We start from the raw sequence: 24130 nt of genomic DNA on the forward strand, positions 1-24130 counted from the left end.
AAAATAATGTGACGTGATGCGTTAAAACAAATTTTATATTTTCTATATACAGACCAACATCTACATGGTTGTGATAAATTTATTTAAAAAACTTTTTCATCGCAGACCTGTGTAATTAAAAGTTTGTTGGTATTAATATTAACATAAATACTACTATTTTGTGAAAGTTCCATTTTGTGAACTATTGTTGTTATCATAATTTGGATTAAATTTCATTACAAATTTTATCATTCAAAATACCTAAAATATGTTTATGTTTAGTTAAACTATGAATGTTTTGTCGGTAGTTAAATTCATTAAATCAAACTAAAGTTGTTTTCAATCATTTGGTTCTTCAACCATTACCAAGTCAGCGTTGGGAAGACCTAAGTGTACACGAGTAAACGCCTAATTCATATTTATTTTAGTGATTATTTGGATTTCGCTCAACAAACTTGGATAATGCTAAGTTAACCTGGATGAAACTAGGTTAACTTCTTATTCTAGCTTTACCCTTAACACATATGTCCCTCTTTTGCGAGGCCAAGGACGGCTCCATGGCCGGGCAAGTGGGACAACCTCCCAGGACCCCGCAACTAGCATGGCCCCGCGCTGACCCTTTTCATCCTTCCTCCTCCCCTGGTTTAACTGGTTTTCTGTGTAAAATATGGACATTAATGAGATATTGGGAGAATTCAATGGATACTAGCATGAAATTTAAAATGCCGGACAGTGACGTTTGCAATTTATTTGCGTTTTCATAATTTCTTACTATAAAAAACTTTCCAAAAATTTATTGCCCCTTGCAATGACGCGACTTCACTGGAACACGTTATTTGGCATTTGTAAAACCAACTCGAGTACAATATTAGGAAATAATATAATAATTTCCTTATACAGATTAGCAAATCATTTGCCAAATTAAAGTTAGTTCTAAAATAGTTATTTTAAATAGTTAATTCTTTTTTTTTCGGGGGAAGGCTATTCCATACCTTTTCTCAGAGAATCAGACTGCAGTGGCAGAAAAGTGTTGTTACTCTATCCATGCCACTTTCAGCAGAAGTAATACTAGAGAACATGATTGTTACGATCTTAAAATTAAATTTTATTTATAGTAAATCCTGACAGAACATTTCACCTACAGCAAAAATTATAACAGAACACTGTTTTTACCATGACCATATTATAAACAGCAATAGCAATGGATACAGAACATTTATGTTTCAATTCTAATAAGTTATTACAGCAGTAGCAATCCTATTTTCTTGTCACCTATAGCAGAAAAGTCATAACATAAGGGAACCTCTCTAAAATATTTGGGGCCTCTCAAAATATAGGGCGGCCACTGCGCGTGGCACATTATTTTCACAATAAGAATGACAAGATTGGCCTTTCGGTAGGTTGTGTAGTCCTGGAACAATAAATAGCTGGTGAGCCTTGCCCAAACGACAGTCCTTTCATCACCTCCCTTTTCCGCTCCTCAAAACCGTTTCCAGTACCACCCCACGACTCCGCCAATACGCAACCACACCCCTTCTTACCATACTCACACAATACTCCCCGCCCCTCTCAACCACTTTCCTTCCTCATTCACGTATCACGGTGGAACAGCCGCGTCGTTGGGTGTGCTTAAAATATTCGATTGGATTCGCGTGTTTTTTCCCCCCGATTCAACGTGGCCATGAGCTGATATCTTGCTTTCGTTCCACCCCTGTTTATCCCGCCTTCTTTAGAAAAGCCTCTTCCCCCGGGCGCGACACCCCACGTCGAATGCGCGCATCAACACGCTACGTGCACTCCAAGCCGGGCAGGGATTGGCAGATGAACGAGGAATACGCAAACATTTCCACTGGGTCTTAACACCACGTTGCTTTAATGAAAGAGAGGATAATGTCACACAATAGGATCTGTTGTAAAATTGAACAAGTTATGAAAAAATTTAATTACTGAAAGTACCATTTTTTTTTATTTCAGCCTCCAAACCAGTAACCATAAAATATTTAGCTTGTAGGATACATAAAAAAAAATTATTTTGTAGTTAATCAGAGTATGTGTACATAAGAGGTTAATTTCACTAAACAATATATATTTAACATAAGGATTGTTTTAGTAATATATATTAATTGACACATTTTGTTTAAAATAGGAAAAATATTTTCAAGGAACATACAAAACAATGTGATTTTGTAACGGTCAACCAAATAATCTAGGTCATATGCGGATGGAAAAAGTTTAATGTTATGACCTCAATACACAAAGTTTTACTCTGTTGGAACTAAACATTTTTTTTTTTTTTTTTTCAGAAAATGATCAAGTGTGCCAATATCGAAAACGCTCACATTGCCACACACGACAGTATTAGGCATAGGTATATTTCACAGAAAGGCTATCTATTGCTGCCGTTACCATGGTGTAACTTCCGGAAAATATTTACAAAGATTTTCGTTTCATGTCAACTTAAAATTTAATATGTATGTGTGTGTGTTTGTATGTATATATACACAATATATATAATGAACATAATGATTGCCTTAATATTGCACAAGTCATTTCAAACTAATTAAACAATATAAACTCTAGGTCAAGTGCGTTAGTGGACAAATCTGACCCAAGAAGTAGAAATAGACAAATTGTTTTCAAAACAGAAAAATCGCTGTAACTCCCGTAATATACAAATATATTACAAACGTATGACGTTATTATATCTTGATAGAGTAATACCAAAAACTTTTGTAAAAAAAAATTTATTCGACCAACCATAAGTGCAAAGAATTAAAAACAGGTGTTGGACAACGAAAAAAATGTATTATTTCTTTAGGAGGAGGCACAGCATCAAATCTGTTTTTGGATTGTTTCTAAATCTTGTAACAATTATATAAGAGTTTATTTTGAAACCATTTTTGATAGGACGAACCAATGCTGTAAAGGATTTTAAAATAAGAGTTCAAATACAAAGTAATAAATTCCGTACCATGTGTAATATTAAGTCTGTTCTTATTTATTGAAAAACTTATAAATAATATCTACAACTTTCGTCTAAAATAATTTTTATACGAACAACCATTACTGAAATGGTTGAAAAAAATCTGATTTTAACAAGAAAAAAATTATAATTCCCTTACTTAGCACGCTATAAAATCCTACCAAATTGTTTTGCAAACGTATGATTATTATTAGAACTTTTGTCGGAAACCATTTTTGATTCAACCAACCCTTTTTCGAAGGATGGAATAAACAGGAATTAATGTACCCAACTATTCATAACTTCATATTTATTATCTTAAACTTTTTCTTGAGCAAAGGATTAGAAAAACAGGGATGAAATAAAAATAATTTTTCGTATGTATGAAGTAAACATTAGAAACTGTTCTCAAATATTTTAAACACTAAAAATATTTGCTTAAAAATTTGTCTTTAAAATTTTTTCATTCGACTAACCATTAATGTAAGGGGAGGAAATAACGAAGTTACATGGGTTAAAAGACAAAAATATTATAACTTAATATTATGTAGACTAAGTAAGTGTTACATATTATTGTGTATCATCTAAATATCATCTTAAACTTTTGTCTTAAGCAATTTTAATAAGGCGAACCATTACTGCAAGGGACTGAAAATACATGGATTGAAATAAAAAAAATCATAATTTCTTTAGTTCGTATAAATTCAAATTCGTTCAAACAGTTTGTAAACCTTCGAAACATTATCTTAAGCCTTGGTCCAAACCAAAGTTTTATACGACCACTTTAGTGCAAGGGATGAAATTTTTATGGTGTTTAAAGATAAGAAATTCATAACTACTTTAAAAGGCATGATTTGAAATTTTTTTCTAAGTTATATAATGCTGGTTGTAATGAATTTTAAAATGCAACATTCGAAACATTATCGCTGTATGGAATGGGTGTAAATGTTTAATTGATCAATTTTAATATTGGGTAAAATGTATGACGTTATAGAAATTAAGTTCTGCAAATGTTCCAGAAATTAATGTAACTATCCAGAAGTTTTCATAACGTTCCACAAAAAAAAAATTCTTCGATTTCTCCTTGAGCTTGTGACGAATGGAAATGTTAGTTTTATTTTATGTAAATTGGAGTTTCAAATTAATTTTTGAAAGGTAAAGTGTAATTTTAAACTATTGACCTATCCTTCTTTATTTGTTTTTCACTTATGTTTTTTACAAGATAATAGAATATACTTAGAACCCACGTGAAATAATCGTACGTAATATTCTTCTTACTTAAATTTATTGGTAGAACAATTTTTTCTTAAATATTTGTTTTATTATATCAAGATGTACGAGGATGTAATGATTAAGGGTATTTATATGTTTGTTAAAATGATGTAATAATTTTTCCTTAGCTGTCCAAATTGGTGTATTTTAAATAGGTCTGCCATAAATTTAGTTTATTCAAGATCGGTGCTAGCCGACCAGTTCAGAATTAGAACTTTTCTTAAATTTATCTTAAATTAAACCGGTTCAGATTCCTTAAAATAAACTATACCATTAACACAACTTGGTTTTGGTAGTTTAAGCTTCTCACTTTTCATTAAGTGTTAGGTGCAATTATTCATGACAGCTACAATAATTGTGAACCAGAAGAAAGTGGTTTATGGCCAAGGAAATAATCCCTTTAATATTTAGCACATGTTCTGTGATATCTTTTAAGCATTTTCAAATATAAAAATTTTAATTTCTCATAACTGAATCAGTTATACAAATGGTAAGATAAAATAGTGTATTTATGGGCTGGACCTTAAACCACACGGGTAAACTAATATAAAACACATTGAGTTGTTTGGTTTTACCGGTGAGCTGAAACTTTCACTTAGTAACTTCGGATACACAACGAATCCAGGTGTGCATAAATAACTGGCCTTTGTGCATATAGCTACTGTTCTTAAAATGAAAATTTTCTCATTAATTAAATTAGAACGTTTAAAAAAAATTATTGCAATATAATCATATACTTGCACGAGTAAAACTTGTTCATAATATTTGAAAACAAAATTTACTATACACATTTTAAATTATTTTTTTAGCTGTATTTGAAGTCGATTGTTTTATTTACTTTCAAAAGATTTTGCCAGTCATTTATTTATGAGGAGAGGTTTCTTTCACTATAAAATATTTTTTATAACTTTTAGTTTATGGAAACATAAATGCTCAAAGAAATCATATAATATGTTGTTAGTTAAGAGTATTTTTTGTTACGTATTTATTTTTACCTAATTTTATAAGCTTAAATGCCTACTATTATCTTACGTGATCAAGTTCTGTTTTCATGGGGTTTCTTTTAGATCCTTCAATCAAGTAATTAGAATATTTTATAAGAATTTGTATATAATTTATAATATATTAAAAATATTTTAGAACGATTGACAACACCTTGTAAACACCTATTTCTTGCGTTAAATGAATTAGTTTTAATGAGTAAAATGGCCAACATTTTAAAATTGATTTATGTTAACAAGTTTTTATCACTTTTCTAAAATGTTATTTTATTATTTTATTTTTGTTACAGGTAATTCAAGCATGAAGCTCCCCTTGCAAGCAAGATTAAGTGGTCTTATCAGCAAAAAAGAACTCGGAAGATTGGATTATTTTATATACAACAATTAAGTAAACAAATTTAGTTAAAAAATTTTTATCCATTAATTTTTCAATGGTGCCTAATTCTTTTTGGAACATTGATGGTATTAATGGACTTGTAAGTACAAAAAAAATGATGGAACAGATGTGGTTTTTCTGGGTGACATGTACCTTACCTGTAAAAACATGTTTTATTACATAATGATAATTTTTTTACTATTGGCTTTACAATTAAAAAAGTTTGTTCAAAATGTTAATCCTTCTAGTCCGGCACCATTGTTTTATTATAATATAGGCCTAAACCTGAAATGAATTAAGTGGTTCCTATAATTATATCAAGATATTTTTGTGGGGTTTTTGTTACCAAAGAAATATGTCATCATTAAGTATTTTAGTTTAAGCGATGTTATTTTGTGTAAATAAAAGCGTTTTACAACATAAAATCAAATTTGTAAAAAAAAAAAATTCTATTCTTTTTATTTTTGTTATAGCTGTAGTTAATATATTTCATATTTCAGTGTCTCATATAGCTAAACTTTAAGCAACTCTTGTTTTACTGTTCTTTAAATGGAAAAGTTTATATTACCTTTTAAAAATAATATTTGCTGGATTACATGTGCTGAAGTGACGGTATGAAATGAGTGCCATTCAAAAAGAGTTAATGAACTTTCTTCTGAACGCTACGCAATTATATTGGTGTTACGTCGTGCTTTTATACGGATGAACTACGTTAAGTAAAAATATGTGACAATATTCGGCCATTCACGAAGCCTACAAGAAACATTTGCACTTGTGTAGAGAGTTTGAGAAAAAATTAAAGCAAATTATAGAGTTTGTTTCCCGAGTTTCCATTGAAAAAAAAATGTAATGGCCTATATTTGGAAAGCAAATGTTTTGTCACTAATTATTAAATGTTATTCATTACTTGTTTGGTGAGTTACTCTCATGTAATGTATTCTCATGTTAAGCAGTTATTAAAGATTTAATGAAAAATCTGTGTTCATAATTATGTCCTGAAAATGAATATTTATTGTTCTCATATGAGTGACACTCAAGTTAAAATAGTAATGAAACTGAACATATACTTATTTTTTAAATACATTAATGAAAATAATTCAACATTCAAACATAATTTATTTAAAACTTTTTATCTTATTTTTATAACTATTTTATCCCTTTAAAACTATTTGTTTACTTTTTACTGTCAAATGATTATCTTGAACGCGTAATATATTAAAATGGCCTGAAGATTGAATGCGATTAATTTTTAAGCGCAAATTACTATCAAAAAAGTATTTCTTTTTTGATGTATCAGGATATTTAAACGTCGAAAGAATTCGGATAACCTTTTACGGCTAGTTTTTCACTGATACAGCCTTTGAGTTATACGATTACTTTAGTTAAGGATGTCTCGGTTAAGGACACATCATTTATATTCGGAAAGAGAATATCAGGTTTGTAGCGAATGCAGTAATTCAATTTCATGATTGAAACAACGTTGCCTAGACCTATTGGGTATCTTCCCAGCCAACTGATTCCGAAAACATCAATATCGACGTGAAGTTCAACTATTCATTAATCTAGCTTAATCACTGAAATTGAAATTTAGCATAGGCATTAATTTTGGCATTTGACCAACTATAAAATAGATAATAGGTCTCAACGAGCTGTTGATATCACTGTTGATATTTTAATTAATTTTGAATGCAAAAAAAATTTAGTTTTAAATATATACTGTCTAATACCACTATTGACTACGACATATATATACACCTATACAGAACTACTAAACGGAACTAGCTTTGTTTCGGTACATTTTAACTGTCAGGTGAATTAGGTACTCATAGCTACTTATGGCAGAAAATGCGAAAATATTTGGGGTAAATATGAGCAGGATTACCCAATAAGTCCTACCCGTGATATAAATTTGGAAACATGTTTCTCTTTAGCCATTAAAACGTTTACATCAATCATGGAATTAACATACAATGATAGAGTCACAATTTTACTTATTTCCATAGATTATATTTATTGTAAAATTCCCTAAAATCCACGAATCCTCGAAGATCACTCATTTGCATAGTGTTCCTAATACATTAAGCTTTTCTACACTTCGTTATGTGTATTCTTTAATTGTATTCTAAATACACACTGCCGTTATTTCATATAGTGGAGCATCTATCATATTTTTCACAGTTTATACTCTAAAACCGTATTTCAACTTTTACTTTCATGATTTCACCTAATAATATGTTATTTTTTAATTGTTTCAAATCCCTTTAAAACAGAAAACATAAATGGTCCATTATATCTCAAACAGCAAACGCGTAGTGCTGATATGGGTTTGCGGGAAGGTAAGCTTTCAATAACAGTTTTAGTTAGGCTAGTCCAGTTCTCAAATCACTCCCCTTCCAACATGGTGATCCGGGTTCGACTCTTGGCGGGTTAAATTACGCATAGTGCAAGAGTAGAAAATGTGAGCCAGCGAGTTTCCTCGGGGTACTTCCCCGGCTATCCCCCAACCATGCTCCAATACAATCACCTAATTCTTCAAAGCCTCTTATGATACAAATACCGATATCTAAGATATATATATGTACATAAATTCTTCATTTGTTCGTTCCGTAAATGTTGCTGTTCGGAATTGCAGATTGAACGTGCTAGCATTTGACTCTAGCTCTTGATCGTTGAAAACGAAAATAAGTTACTCAATAGCCTCTTTAGGTCTAATGGTTTGAAAGTGCCATTATTCCTCGATTTATAAAGAATTTATGCTAAAAAATTAAAAACGAAATATTTAAGGTATTATTTAGATCATAACATAATTTTAACAAAAATATTGAGTAAGATCATTTTTTGTATGGCAAGCATAGAACAAGTAATAAAAAAAAATCCAAAATTTATTTAACCTCTTTTTAAATGTAAATTTACTTTATTCTATGGAAACTTTAACTAGGCCTATATTTTTTTTTGTGAGTATCATTTAGCGTTATTTCCTGTCCAGCTACCATTTCCATCGTAAGGGCGCCTACGCCTGAGCACACGCAATTTTCTGGAAGATTCCAAAGTGCTCCTTGATTATCCCGACTTCCCGTGGCCGCACATTCTCCTTCTGCCCGCGCGCCAGGCCCATCCCCCCGCGCGCCTTAACTGTGTTTTCGCTGCGAAGGTTCGCCCACAATGCTGGAATGAGCTTCGCTCGCGGCCGGCTGCGTGTGAATGGTTTCGGAAGACCTGTTTTCGAAACAATGGCGGAATCATGTTTGCCGGGGGATTCAACGATCCGCGTTTAATTTGTTTTGAGGGGGCTTAACTCGGTTCTTTTTTTTTTTGTGTCTGTTTGTTTTTGGTGGAGCCTGTGAACTCTAAAAGCAATTCCGCAGCCTCGTGCGCTATTGTGACCACGACTGTTTTTTTTTGTGACTAGCGATTAATTTATGTTAAAACATGTTTGAAGAAGATTGGTTACCTCACACTGTGTTTCGGAAAATTCATGCTTTAAATTAATCAGGAAATTTTAACTAAAGTGAATACCTCAATGCGATTTAGTTAATCAATTATATTTTTATTAATGAAGACAGTCTTCTCATAATCAGGTAAAAAAATGTATAAATTTTGTATAAAAAGCTATTTAATAATTTTTTTAAAATTAAAAATAAGAAAGACTAGAAAGTCATTAAATTACTTAAAAATTTACAGAAATGTATTCCATTGTCCCCAATAACAATTTTTAATATATTAGAATCACATTAAAACTAATTATTCTAATGTTAGTAATCAAAAACAATGAACTTTCATGATTATGTCTACTATTTATTTTACATTTATATATAGATGTAAGTAGGTTACAATTTTATAAACATACTGTTAGCCTATGCGTTAATGCAACAGTAAAACATAAATATTTTTATTTTTAGTTTGTTTTCCAATATTTAGTTTTCTGAAACAGGAACGATGAATATTAATTAAAACCAAAAACGTCGGCACATACATATAAATGTGTTCCATTTTAAAAACCCAACATTAAAAAACAATTAATTCACGTGTGTAAAATTGAATGTTTTTGTCTATGAGACACAAACTTAAAACCCATTACATGAAATATTTTCTGTAATAATTTCCGAAAAACAGAATAAACAAATAGCTAGTGTAATAACCCACTAACTACAGCAAATAAGACACGATCGTGTGCTTACAAAGAGAAACATATTTAATTGTTTTTAATATTGGATGTCTGATTTTTTGTGTACATGAGCCCGTCTTGCAAATTAATACAATTAAGTATGTATTATATAGATATGGAATATCTCGCATTTATCTAGTTATTTAAGGTAAACACTTTAACGTTTAGCTTTATTTAATGTTACATATAGTCATTTACACTATAACTTTAAACAAAAAAATGAAGAAAAAGAATGTTTTTAAATAGTATTAGTATGATATTAATGTTATAACTTTTATATAAAATTGAATTTTTCGCGCTACGTATATTAATATAACTCCGTTTTCTAAGTGCGGAACTTGTTTATTTAGTTCATTGACGGTGTGATATTTTTATGAGCTAAGTATTATTATAGCTCATTAGTGATAAGATAATGTTGTTTGCATACGAATATATTTGGTAATTAGTTAACCACAAATGCATATTATTATTTTCACGCAAGGTTTTACAACCACATATTTTGTAATATATATTTTTTATTTCACTTAAAAGGGTAAGAGAACACTACTATTTTCGTGAGGAGATTTTCGTGTGTAAACAAAATCTTTACTCTGAAGTATAGGTACTAAAATTTATAATTTCATAACACGTAATAATATGTTGGGTAAGAAGTTGGATTAGCCACAAACCTACTTACAATAACAATGTCTTTTTTAATTTTATAAATGTATACCTCCTTACGTTAATATATATACACACATGCATATATATACACTATGAATTGATGTATTTTATTCTTCGTTGTTACGGCTGGTGTATAGTCTGAGTCAAGCAGCTTGTCTAACATTTTTATACTTCTCAAAATTAGTACAAAAGTACCGTTTCCTAATTCTCAGATGGTAATGAAGTTTATCAAAGAACATTATAAATGTTATGAAGTTGTTTACATAGTCTTGACAAAACAACAGGGGCAGAAGGGTTTTTAAAACAGTCGTTATATTTCTTTAGTACTTACATCTTTGGTACACAGCCAACCGTGAGAAAAGTTAATAGCTATTAGGTTGTAACAGCTTTGAAGGTTACCAAACTGGATATTTTAGTCATTGACGGATCATTGTCGAACATTTACTCCAAAACCTCGTTGCAGGGTACGACACGGATGCCCTAAATGTACGAACTCCGAACCGCCGATTTGCCGAAAGACCAGCATGGCGGGTCGTCGAACCGAACGCCGCTTATAAACGGTCATGGACGAATCATCGCGCCGAGGGAAGGGATTTAAAAAGGGCAAGGTCCCTCTCACTGGAGCGAGAGAGAGAGAGAGAGAGAGAGAGAGAGGCGCTCCATTCTCCGGTAATCTCGGGACCAAGAGGATAATGACTCCTGCGGCTTACCGGGAGCTCCCTGGGTGCCGACTCCCCTCTCTTCCTGCCCCGCCCACCCCCACCGGCGAGTAATTATACGCCGGCGCGGCAAATCCTTCGTAACGACGCGGGGCCAGGCGCGTTTTCGTTTGATGCGAGGTCTCCGGCCCGCGCACGGCTTTCATGTCGGATTCGGGTCAGTTGGAGCGCCAGCGCCGCGCGCTAGGGGATACGTTTGTGTGTGTTTTTACCTTCCCTTCCACTCCACAGTCCTCAACGATCGCGGGTGGCTGTCATAACATTCAAACACACAACTTAAAAAAACACGTTATTTAAAATACACACAAAATAAAATATTCTAAGAGATACCTGTTCTAAGTTGTGTGTTTCTAAATTATGATTTCTAAGTTATGACAGTTCTAAGTAGCGTGTTTCTAAGTTTTTATTTTCTAAGTTGTGTGTTAGGACAAAACCAACCACATTTAATTCTCTCAAGACGTTCAAATTAGATTATTATTTTTTATATTCTCATCATTCATGCACAATGCGACCTTTCCTGCACTCTTACGTCACCAAATCGTCTCTCGCCGCCTCGACTGCTTGCCGACACCGCTGTTTATCAAACGGCCCTCGCAAGTGTGTGACTGTGGTCGCTCCCGCGTGCCCACTGGTCGGCCGACCGCTTTTATGTACGAAGCGTGTTAGTTTAAACAAGTACCGTTTTGAAATAATAAAAAAAAAATAGACTTTTCTTTACAATGGTGTTCTCATAGGAAACCCTGTACCATACAAAACTTTTCGACGTAATTTCCAACAATATTAAGACAATTATCGTATCATACAACAATCTTTTGAATCCCATCCTAATAGAAGTCTGCCGCCTGATTTGAACTCATCAGATAACGACGAAAACGTAAAACGTTTGTTACCTTTCACTTATCGTCAGTTTTCTGCACAAAACTTCAGTAACGACATGTCACCCACTTAGTTTTTCATCATGAACATTCGCGCGGCCATCTTTGAAAGCTCTAACCCATTTCCGTACCATCTCTTCGGTCATAATATTTTCTCCATACACTTCACTGATCGGGCGATGGATTTCAGCTGCTTTCACGCTTTTAGCACTAAGAAAACGAATCACAGCTCGTATTTCACATTCGGTGGGATTCTCAATCCGCTGAGGCATTTTAAATACTCACAAACAATCGTAAGCACGGAGACGCTGGTCAACAGATGTCGGTACACAGCCCGCAAGTGCGGATTGCTGATCGCAGGGCTGTAGTGGCCTTATTTCAAAACGGTAGTTACTTAAAAAAGGTAGTTACTTTTAAAAAAATGTAAGTCTTTCAGTAATCTCAAGTGATGTGTAAGCATCAAACCTCGTTAACGAGTAAACTCAGGTCTTCTAATGTGTTTCATGTTGCATAAAAACTTTTCGACAAGGAATTTTATTGAAGCACTGTCTATCTTAATAAAAATTTACTGAACCGTTGATACTTTAAAGTTTCCGCACACTTTTAGCAGTTATGCTTATATGGAATTACTAAAGAATTAACATAAAACATTAAAAAAACACATATAACACTAAATATATGTTTCTACGTTTTTGACGTATTAACGTCTTAAAAATCGATGAACGCCGGCTGCACGCACGAAAAAGCATGACTAATTGCGTCATTCCGCCTGAGCCGAGCGTGCAAGAACCGGTTAACCACCGAGCGAGAAAATCTTATATAATATTAAACAGCATAAGGCGGGCTTTTTAACTAATTGTTCGTGATTATGTTCAAACAAATTATTTAAATTAAATTTGCAAAAACTGTAAATAATATTTGACAATTAAAAAGTATGCAATTTTTCATCAATATTTTCTTATGACGTTATCACGTGTTATTATCGGCTGTAAACCGACATTACAGACCAACCCCTTTTTTGCTTTAAGTACTGAAATCAGTCTGGAAATACTTCTTACAAACAAACCTTAGCTTTATTGAGGTTATGCAACATAATTATTAAGCATATATTATAATTTATGTTACTAAAACAAATAAAAATGTCCGGACATGAGTTTCGAACCACATCTTTTGAGGTTAATGGGCGCTCGCTCTACCGCTGTGCTACTTTCATTAAAATTAAAAACATGGGTGGCACACTAGCAAGTATTGTATTTCTATGTCACCCCGAGTCATTGTGAAATTGTAGTTGTAGTTGTTGGTGTATTAAGATAACACAAATTACATCCATATCTTACCCGGGAATCGAACCCAGAGCCCCTGCACCGTAGCCCGATGTGTTGTCGACAGCGTTTCAGTGCCGGCTCACTACCGAGCCTATTAGACATCAAAAGGAGAATGTGTGTTATAAAAATTTAAATGCCAGTTGTTTGGTATTTGAAAACTGAAGATTATTTTTTACTGTGTTTATTTTAGTTTAAGAAATATATTACGGGGTGGTTTCATTATCATAAAGTTTAATTTGGCATACCAATACGTTTAGTGTATACCCTAACGTTTACGAAAGTTACTATATACGTGTTTTTGTTGCTACACGTGCGGTTGCCATCTTTGTGTCACATTTCCGTTACATTTTCACGGAATTACTCCTACCAAATGCCGTAAACCAAGAGATAGGATGTTTACACATAAAAAAAATCCTTCACACCTTCCGGGAAGATAGAGAGTGGTTCTAGAAGGATAACGTGCCTTCTCAACCGCTGCAAACACCTGTAAGCACCTGGGGAACACGCCGAGGTCACATTCTTTGGCCGCTAGACCGGGGGGTGTCTGCGGCGCGGTGTAATCTCTGAGCTCCGGTGGTCCAGAGACAGCCGCGCGCGAGGCAACGTGTGCTTGGCGAAGCTGGCGCGATGCGGAGACGGACAGGAACACCACAGCAAAACATCGCGTTACAGTGAACACACCAAACATACGACAGCCATCAATCTCACATGTTTGTTTTTTTAATTATGTATGTTTAACATAGTGATATTTTCAATTTAAATGTACATTTATATTTTAAAAATCCCTGTGTGTAAACACAATTTAAAGATTCCACGGAAAAAATTCGTAAACAAATCCTTAAAAATACAAGAATGATAATATGATTACCAATGCAACAGTTTAACCTTCTTTCGAAAACTATAATCTGAAACGTATTTCAGTTACGCCGCGCCGACGATGTGATGGAACTAAAAAAATACATATACATTTTTATAAACTGGTATTCTGTCGCGTCCGCAATTTTTGTCGCGCTGACGTCACAGGTGTTTCTAACGTGATTGGTTAGGAATATTCGCGTTTTTTAAGACAGTGATTCCGACAGAAATATTTTTACGCACGCGGACACAAGTGTCTGTGTGACATTTACAAAATACCTTACAGTGTTAACACATTAATATTAATCACTAGAATAAGTATTTTGCAAAATCGCAACACATAACATGTTGTGTGTAATTGGCGCGAAGAAGCGAAGAGCGATTCGTGCGCATGATGAGGCGGCTGCCCCAGTCATTTCAAGGCCAGCAGTACAAACGTTTTCAGTGAAGTTTATACTGGTTGTCTATTACTGTATGAATGTTAGTAAGAAGAAATTTTTGTTGGTAAAAATAATCTAACGTCAAATGATAGAGCTGAACTGGAATTTTTTTATTTCGTATAAAAATAATTTTTTTTAGAGTTTTTTAAATCCTACGATGTCTTCTGTGCAAAATTTTGTTGTTTATATAGCCGCACAAGAATTTTATATTCTGGCCTTTGTTTGCAAGACTTAGGATCGGACTTCAAGTTTACACTTCTGAGTTGGATTCAAAATATCATCTGGCGCTATTTACCAACTCTGAATGAGTTTTTTTTTTAATACGTGCTTTCTGCTGGAGTTGGAAGAAAAAAAATTGTCCGCCTGATAGATCTTAGTGTGCCGTGGAATCATTCTGGAATATATATATTTGAAGTGAAATACCGTGTGCCCAAGCCCTGGAAGGTTTCCCGCGGGGAAACGGAAACTTCACGGTTTGTCGAGTGTTCCGGTGCGAGCCGTGTCGGCCAGGCTTCGGTCAACATCGGCTCTTCCCGTCCCTGGAGTGAACGAGCGGCCGAGACGCAGGGTTGCCACCTGAGGAACGCGCGGGGGAGGTTCCTATACAGCTATCTCTCTCTCTCTCTCTCTCTCTCTCTCTCTTCACCCCGCAATGGGGTTCGACCCTCTCCCGTCTGTTGACTCTGGTGCGGGCGGCTACCGGTGTTTGAATTTATCCGCGCGGGACGAGAAGCAAACAGGCGACGGAAGGAATGACACCAGCGTCAGGAAGTAGGGCGGGAAGGGGGGTTCGAAAGTTATATATTCTTGTGAGGAGGGGGGGAGGGAATGGTAGCAGTGAGCGTTGTGCGTCTCGAATTTTCCACTCCGTCCAGGCCATAACTGCGTCTTAACCAAAGCTGTATTTAATGCGACCACCGTACATTCCATCACATAAAGAAATTAAACAGTATTTTAAAGAAATGAATGGTAAAAACCTCCCATTTTATTTTCAGTTAAGAGGAAATAAACATTCCACTGAAGTCAATAACATATTTTACTCTGGCAATGCCCATGGCTTCGTTCGCGTGGAGCGAATTGTGTAAAAAAAAAAGAAGTATTAAAGTTACTTCACGGATTATGTTACGCTCCAGAAGATTAGAATTTAACATACTACATTTTTCACGCTCAAAATATGCGAATTCAATGTTTTAACATAACATCGTTTGTACTGTTGTTTCGGAAGAATGCACAACTACCTAAATATTTGTACGAATACAAGAAATGCTCAGATTAAAAATATATTTAATGGTTGAGGGACCCATTTTTTTTTATATGTGACCTTACAATAAAAATTAAATTCATAGTCCATTGTGATGACTCGATATCAGATACCTGTTGATGATACCAGAAAACAGTTTTATCGTCAACCAAATGGTGTAAAATCTGAAAGTTAATATTTAAAGACTTACCACGCGATACTGCCCGTTTCACATGAGTAGCTACTGAATGAGTTGCAACGCATCACCGTTCTGTTTCACGATAAACATTATTTTTTATCATATTTTAAAAATGTAGAAACTGCTACTTCCACATGTTGTGTTAAATGTTAACAGGTCTTTATTTCACTGCACGTTGGCTTCTTGTCCTTGAAAGCTTTTCAAAGAACCATGAAAATATGACATGTATCCAAGTGTTCAAACGTTTGCATTATGGACCGCCAAAAAAAATTAAATCTGTAAGTAGATTATTGACTAGATTCCACAATTCTCTCTGTACTTAGACAAAATAAGATTTTGAATCTTAAGATGTGTGGTACATATATCTGGTAACCAGTGGATGCCATTTACTCTGTACTGCAAACCATACTAAGGCACAACATAGTAGCAGTAACTCCTTTTGAAGCTGTCTGTATTGTGAAAATTCTCACTGTTATATACAAAAGAGTCCCGCTAATTCGAACTTATTGAACTCGATACCTGATCGGATTAAAATATTTTTGGATTACCAGAATAATTGCCGTAATGCAACCATGTGTAGTAAAATAAGCACAAAGTTATCAGGTACCACAGCGTACTGTACTTTTAAAAGCACCAAATTACTAACAATGGATCAAGTAATTAAAAAATATCTTTCAATAAAAAACAAATCAAGTTTTTTTTATTGTTTTCATCCTAAACTCCTTCAGACCAACCGCTTTTTAGGACTAGCGGGCTTCGGATTAGCGGGACTCTACTGTATTTGTAGAGGCACTTCAAAAAAGATCTCGGCAACCGGCGTCGGAAGAGTACCGTTGTAAAACTGCGTTTAACATCTTGCATTTTGTCCTCGGCATTCCAGGATGTAACTTGGGGGGGGGGGGGGAAGGGAGGCGGGGGCAGAATGGTGCTTGTGCTCCCGGAGACGCTCAGGAGGGGGGATTGGAGCGCCGAACTGGCAGAGTAATTTTTATCTGTAAATATTCACTCGAATATCGTAGCGTTAGAACACAAACAAAAAAAAATGGAAGCAGATGAACTGAATTATTTGTATTGAAACATGCATTCAAGAATATTGTGAAATCTTTAAAAATTGTCATTTTTCGTGTACTATTCACTTGCGATGTATTAAAAATGAAATGACTGTAAAAAAATATATATTTATGTACCATCTCAGATGAATAAATAATATTTCTAATAGTGGAATTAAAATGTGGTGGGGATATGAGCAGTTGTCGGGTTGGTTGGTTTGAAAAAGGGAAGGGGGCGGGGCGCCGAGATGAGTTCTTGCCCCGGGGGGAACTAGTCTAGTTACGACCCTGGTCGGCACCCCTAGCCCGGAGGATGCCACCCCCCCCCCCCCCTTAATAATTGGTTCGCGCCGGGGCCAGCCCGCCGGGGAAATCACCCCCCGGACGATAATCCCCGACGTCGCGGAGGGCTTGACTGGCGACCGCGGGCCCGCACAGGCAGGGCCATGCCAAATTTTAAGCCCGGGCTTAAGCCGCCGTGTAAGGTCATGGCGTTTCAAGTGGGTGGGATAGCGACTGAGTGACGCCATGTTGGTTTCAACAGGTATCATGCCGCAACAATATTACAATTTTTAATGTTGGTAAGTGGCCAATCTTTCACAGCAACCTGTAAAAAAACTCGTACACCATTTTTTTTTCTATTTTCTTCAGTAACTGTTTTTATTTCATCACATATCAGTTTTTTTTCAGTAATCAAATGTTCTTGTTTTTAAATGTATCGTATTCTCTTGTCTTTTTCCAAATCGTCGAGCTAGTAACTAGATTCTACGTTTGATGGATTATTATAGTGTTGATTTTTGTAAAACATCCTTTGTCCTTCAAAGTTATTATTATTTACTTTTTCCACGCTGTTTCCTTGTTTAGACTCGTTAGCATACTCTGGCAATTAGGAGTTTTGTTCGTGATCAGGTCGAAACCCCTCCAAGTGGTTTGGTGCTGTATCTGTCATTTAAATTTTATTAGTACTCTCTTGAATAATTTTCCATGGTCGTTTATGACATTTTTATTTGTTCTAGAATAGAGCTGTGTCACGAAAATGACCTTGGGCGTCACAATCACAACATGTTTTTGGCTGGTTTTCGTAGCTGATAAAACTGCGGTGGCTATCATTTTGCAGAATGTATAATTTCATTACCATTTTAATCAGCCAATACTTATAGTTCCTGTTCCCAAATTCATCCTGCACAATATGGCATTTCCGTATTCTGATAGTTTCGCATGAATATTGTGTGACCATTGTTTTGAAAAGATTGTTAATTAAATTACATATTTATACGAAATACATTGTATGATTTTATCTCGACGTTTTCACGGACCCGAACTGCACCTTTCTCTGTTTTATTTGCGACGTCAGTATATCTTAGGTTCATTGTTTCCACCGGAAGATTTACTAAACGAACCATTTTTACGAGTGACATTTCTCTTTCAATCGTGGCATAGATCAATTCTCCTGATGACGTTAGTGATCGTAATGACTCTCCCGTCTTACTTGTTACTTTGTCAAATTGAGTATTATTCGTAAATTTGTCAACAAAAAAAACAGACCAAGTAACCGTTTAGTTGGACCGCTTCTATGTTCTTGGATTGCAGTAGAGATTAAATGGCAAATACTGTTGCAAGATTGATACAACCCGGCTCGTTAACACACAAAAAAATTTTTTTTGTATACCATCTTTAATAAGTTATACTGACTATTAATTAGTTTATATTGACAGTATTATTCACAGCTGTAGTCATTCTGACAAAAAAAACTTCCATACTATACTCCAATTATTATTTCACAGTAGAAACTATTTGTAGTATATGTCACTACTATTATCAAGGCATTTCATTAAATTATGTGCTATGCTCAAAAGATTAATACAAAACTTATTTTAAATTACATAAAAATTAAAAAAACTTTGAAAACAAGTTGGCATCTTTTAATTACTACTACTTAAAAATAAACAATTAATATTATGTGATGATTCTCTTGATGAAATACAACAGTAAATTGTACTTCTGAAATTCTCATTCCAAATCATACTTTACAAAACACAATATGCCTGATACGTTATAAAAAAAACATTACATTGCAAAGTTGTGTCTAAAACTACATTGCTCTCTGTCCTATGTCTGGCAACAGGGCACGCACACGAAAACTATGAACAGCGCTAATGGCAGATATCGTGCATTGGAAGAAGAAAGTAAATGCTGATTTAAATGCACACTTACAAACTAAGGATGAAACTCGCTGTAGGAAATCTTCTTGGATGCGAAGTACTTTTTTTTAAAACCACTGGGGGATTTCAGTTGCCCCTGGTCGCGACTAAACGGGGGCACTTGACGTAATTTTTTTCCTGAGTGTCGACATTCTTACACTCGCTACCGGCGTGCTCACACGCGTGACCGGCAGCTGAGACGCGCTGCCACTGAGCCACTAGTGAGTGGACTTCCATCTGGTACACGGACGTAGCCACACGTCCGTGGGCTTCGAACAACTCCCTCCAAGGATTCTAATTTAAAAAATAATGTAGAGAGATTAAAAAAAAGTACCAGCAACTTAGTTACACAAGCTTACAGAGAGCTATATTTGGAAGGATTTTTGAAACCTTTACAGTGGTCTACAATAAATTAATTTCCTCCCACACCTAGACCAACATGGCTCATACACAGAAGCGGCAGGGATTGTTTGTGCATGAAGTCTATATTTATTGCCGGTTTGCACATGTATATATTAGTTGTAAGCATGTATTTCATACAAATTTGACATGTGTGTTTCATGTATTAAATATCTTGGTATATTTTTATTAAATAATTGTTTAAACGAAAGCGTCAAACAATGGACTTGAGTCAAAGCATCAAAGACAATTAAATAAAAACCAAAATTTTTAATGATCAGTTTTGTTTACTCGAACAAAATCATTAGGTACTTAAATTTCTACGTGTACACGTTGGACTTATAAAAGTCTACCGTTCCCTGAGATTTTAGTGTCACAATATTCTTTTAAATCTCAATCTTAAAGAATACGTGCTCATAAATAACGATAAAATTGTTGTATTCAACGCCCTTATTCAGAAAATCCTGGTTACGGCCTTGTTGATAAAAGGGGGCATGCATTTTTCGCGAAAAGATTTATACATGACGTCACAGTTAAAACACTCTATCTTCATCTGTATTTCTTAAGTGGTAGAATTTCTTTCAGATACATGTTTAGTGTTAAAACACGAATCACAACAATTCAGTGTCGAAACAAACACGTCCTGAATGGCCCGGTCAAAGAAAGGGAATGCATGGCTCCTCTTGCAGACAGCAGCCAATTACAGCTGGCGATAAGGGTGTAAAATATGCATTAATGTACAAGCAGTATACATAAGAGAGCCGAGGAACTTAAATTTTTTTTCTGGAAACGGTTAGGACACGTGAGAATATTAAGGATATCTTAGAATTTTTTTGTTACAGTTAATTTAAAATTTTGAAGTACTTGTAATATTTTAGTGCTTAATTAAATTTTTAATTTCACCATGATACTATTTTTTAATGTATATGCTTAATACTTCTACTTTATAAACACAGAAGTGCCTAAACAGTCTATTATAATATATTTCCTATTTTTTTCCAGCCTCTCTTTATTTAGTAGGCTACATAGTCCATATTGATCAAATATCTAGTGGTGGCAAGAGAATTTGGTTTTCAGTGGGGCTGCTTAGTAATGTATGAACTAATAATGGTACATATAGATTCAAATAACATCGCATGCCTTAATTAAAACACTATATCAATATTAATATAATATTATTCATTGTAAAATTGCTAGATATATCAAGAAACATTTCAATGTAAAATTCTGACATTATTGAACTAATGTTTTTCTCTTCTGTATTTGTGTAGTAGGCCTACAGGAGACAATGTCTAGTGACAACACCCTACAGTCCTCAAAAAATTAATCTACATCCGAAAATATCGTAAGAATTCACATTTTGTAAAAGTGTGGATATTTTTATTTTTTCTCACTCAACCTGAAAACAAAATATTTAGGGTAAACTGATCTTATTAAACATTGTACGTGCATGCCGTATTGCCAGAAGGCAAGTTTTCAAAGTTTTATCCAAATATTTACTTGGGTGCGTTGTTACGTAATCGTTTCTAGACAATATTTGACTTCGAATGTCTGGAAATCTCTTATGGATATGGCATTAAACCTTAAGGTTTTTTATGTAGTGTCACAAATATTCAAGTTGGCTTCAATCATACAGAAAAAACAAACATATTGACGAAAATTTAATGTTGTAGTTGTTTCTGTCACGTGGTATTTATATGGAGTTTTATTACAGTGCCATATAGTTAAAATCAGATAATTTATTCTACTTTTAAACCATTACAACGGTTCTGCTACTGATTTGTACTTATAGCACAAAAAATATAGAAGACACAGGAACAAAGGCATTATTTGCAGCTACTTTTCCATAGTGGTTGTTAACTTGAATTGGTCAACTATTTTACTATGAAAAAAATATTTTATGAAAATTAATAAAAACCTTTTACTGGAAAAGTTACATACCTATTTAAATGAGGTGGAACAAAAATGTTATTTTCCAATTAATGTAAAGGCTAAATCAAACTTTAGAATTTGAGAGGGTGTTAGATTTATAGTTTTAAATATATTATGATGCATTTATTCATAGTTTTAAGCTAATCTTGTTATAGTTTTAAATAACCATAAAGAATAGTTAGTGTATTGCCTACCTTATTTATAATGAACACTTATTTTGCTAGTTTTACATTTCACAAACCGGTTTTAATTACTCAATAATGTTTTGAGCAGAATTCGCAGTGCGTAAACATCATTAGCACCTATTATAAAGACTAAACGAAATCCTCAAACATAAGGAGTGGCAAACCATTGACGCAAATATTGAACCAAAATATCACTACATACTTTAATGTTTTCCACATCTTCCCTTATCTTTGCATATAAAAGTACGATACTTCCATGCAGATGTTTTAAGAGCCGAGCAATCTTGACTGAAACTCAGCACGAGTTTTTAATGCAGTGCCGTTTACAACGTGTTGCCACGGCTACAACCCAGGACTAATTTGCGTCTGATGGTGGAAACGACGTTCCTAATGCCCCGAGCGCGTCGTCACAGCATTATCTTTACGACGCAGCTCCTGGAGGGATCACGAAATCAAACACCTGTTACTCTCGCCGTACCAGATATGGCGTGCCTGTCGAAAATAATAATAAAAAATATATATTCACTGCTCCCTTGCCTCGTTGCGTGTTTTTATAGTGGAAACACTTATAGCGGGGGAAAAATGTAAGGATAGAAGAACGGGAGTAATTGGGAGTACGTGATAAGAAGGTCACTGTTAAGAATTTGCATCTTAAAACATTACAATTTACTAGTACCAAATTACCCAGGGATCTTCGTAAAATTACAAGCTATGTGTTTACTTGATTTAAACCTGATTTTATAAGAATTGCGTTACATCTGTGACCAAACCTTTGAAATATTCTAAGTACAAAAGATAACAAAATCTTATTTCGCCCACGTGTGTATTTACGTAGTTTACAACGAAACACAGAACTCTGAAGTTGGAGTCCAGCGCACTGTATTTTTTTTTTTTTTTTTTGTAAATGGAAAAGGAATTTTCTTGTTAAATGACAGATGATTGTAAATTTGTACATTTACATGAAAACAACTGTTTCTCTACATAATAGTGTTCGCAGTAATAATGGGCTCGAATTCTTACCCAGGCATTTATGCTTTGTGTTGTCCCAGTATCTCCAATAGTAAAAGTTATTTGTAAACCATTCCCTGAATAGCTTTCCAGCATTAACCGCGCACATTAATAAGCACAATAAAACCAAATAAAGTTCAATTATTTAATATTTTATGATCATTTCCAAGCTTTATATATATACATAAATAAAATATAAATTAAAATAATAAAATAACTCACCAATTTTCGTAAAAAAGAATTGGTTGTCTGTAAAGTCGGTTTACGGACGATAGTTTAACGTGACAACGTCATAACAAAACATTGATGAAATGATTGATCCAGAAGAAAAGGAAATATCATATTCGGCCTGATACTGAGCAGTAATAGGTTTTTGCTACCATACCATTTAGGCATTAAAAATATTATATTCTTTGAGGAAGAAATTGCTTTTAAATTTTTTTATCTTTTGTATGATAAAATCTACCTCTACATACTTTTGTGAATAAAATTGAATCATTTTTATTGATTTATCACTATTTTGTATGGATACAAAGAAGAAGTGAAATGAAATGTACAATTTAATTAATAAATTTACTTTTATTTGCATTCATTAATTCAAATATATTTATTACTTTTGAAATGTTGCGTGTGCCGTATTTATTTTTACAAGTACAAAAACTAATCCACAGCTTCCTGGATTCGAGCCGATAACCTTTGGATTGGAAGTCAGCTATGCTAACTGCACGGCCACGAGGCCATATTGAAATCAATTGTTTCAGATGTTAGAAATAAATAATATTCCACACACGATATTTGTTTGAATTTCTTTTAACTAGCATATTCTCTGTTGGACTTGAAATATTTACACGCTCGTGGGCTCATAACTATAATACGGTGTGTGATTTAGTTGATCAAATAATAACTCATGACAAATAATTACTAATGTCAAACTAAAGCGTGAAAAGTATCATACCAGCAATAAATATTTTCTTACACAGCTAAAACAATATTCATACAACACTGTTTAAATATACTGATTTACACTAGTAATTAAAATAATACGTACTTGTAAGAAAGCCATTTCCTTGCGAATATACTCCCGTGGCGCGGTGCACAACAATAACCTCGAACCCCGCTATGTGTCGTCTGCCCCAAGCCGTGTGTGGCGACATGCGCAGGCGTGATCCAACCGGCGCGACCCACCTATCCCTACACCATGGCGGGGTGAAACCTGAGCAGTACGCCGCCACGTGCCGGCCGAGTTCTCTCAGCGTTCATCGAATTATTAGACGTTGTCACTTCA

At 34.3% G+C, this 24130-nt stretch overlaps 1 protein-coding gene across 1 annotated transcript in view; it reads left to right on the plus strand.

Moving 5' to 3' along the window:
- The window catches only part of LOC134530706 (uncharacterized), a 466998-nt gene extending 460433 nt beyond the window's left edge, over nt 1-6565 (plus strand). Inside the window, exon 7 of the mRNA XM_063365805.1 lies at nt 5505-6565. The gene's annotated coding sequence lies outside the window, so the exon portion shown is untranslated. The remainder of the gene's footprint in view (nt 1-5504) is intronic.
- The last annotated feature ends 17565 nt before the right edge of the window (nt 6566-24130 follow it).

The sequence above is a fragment of the Bacillus rossius genome, chromosome 3 (assembly GCF_032445375.1).
Source record: "Bacillus rossius redtenbacheri isolate Brsri chromosome 3, Brsri_v3, whole genome shotgun sequence".
In the NCBI taxonomy this organism is placed as follows: domain Eukaryota; kingdom Metazoa; phylum Arthropoda; class Insecta; order Phasmatodea; family Bacillidae; genus Bacillus; species Bacillus rossius.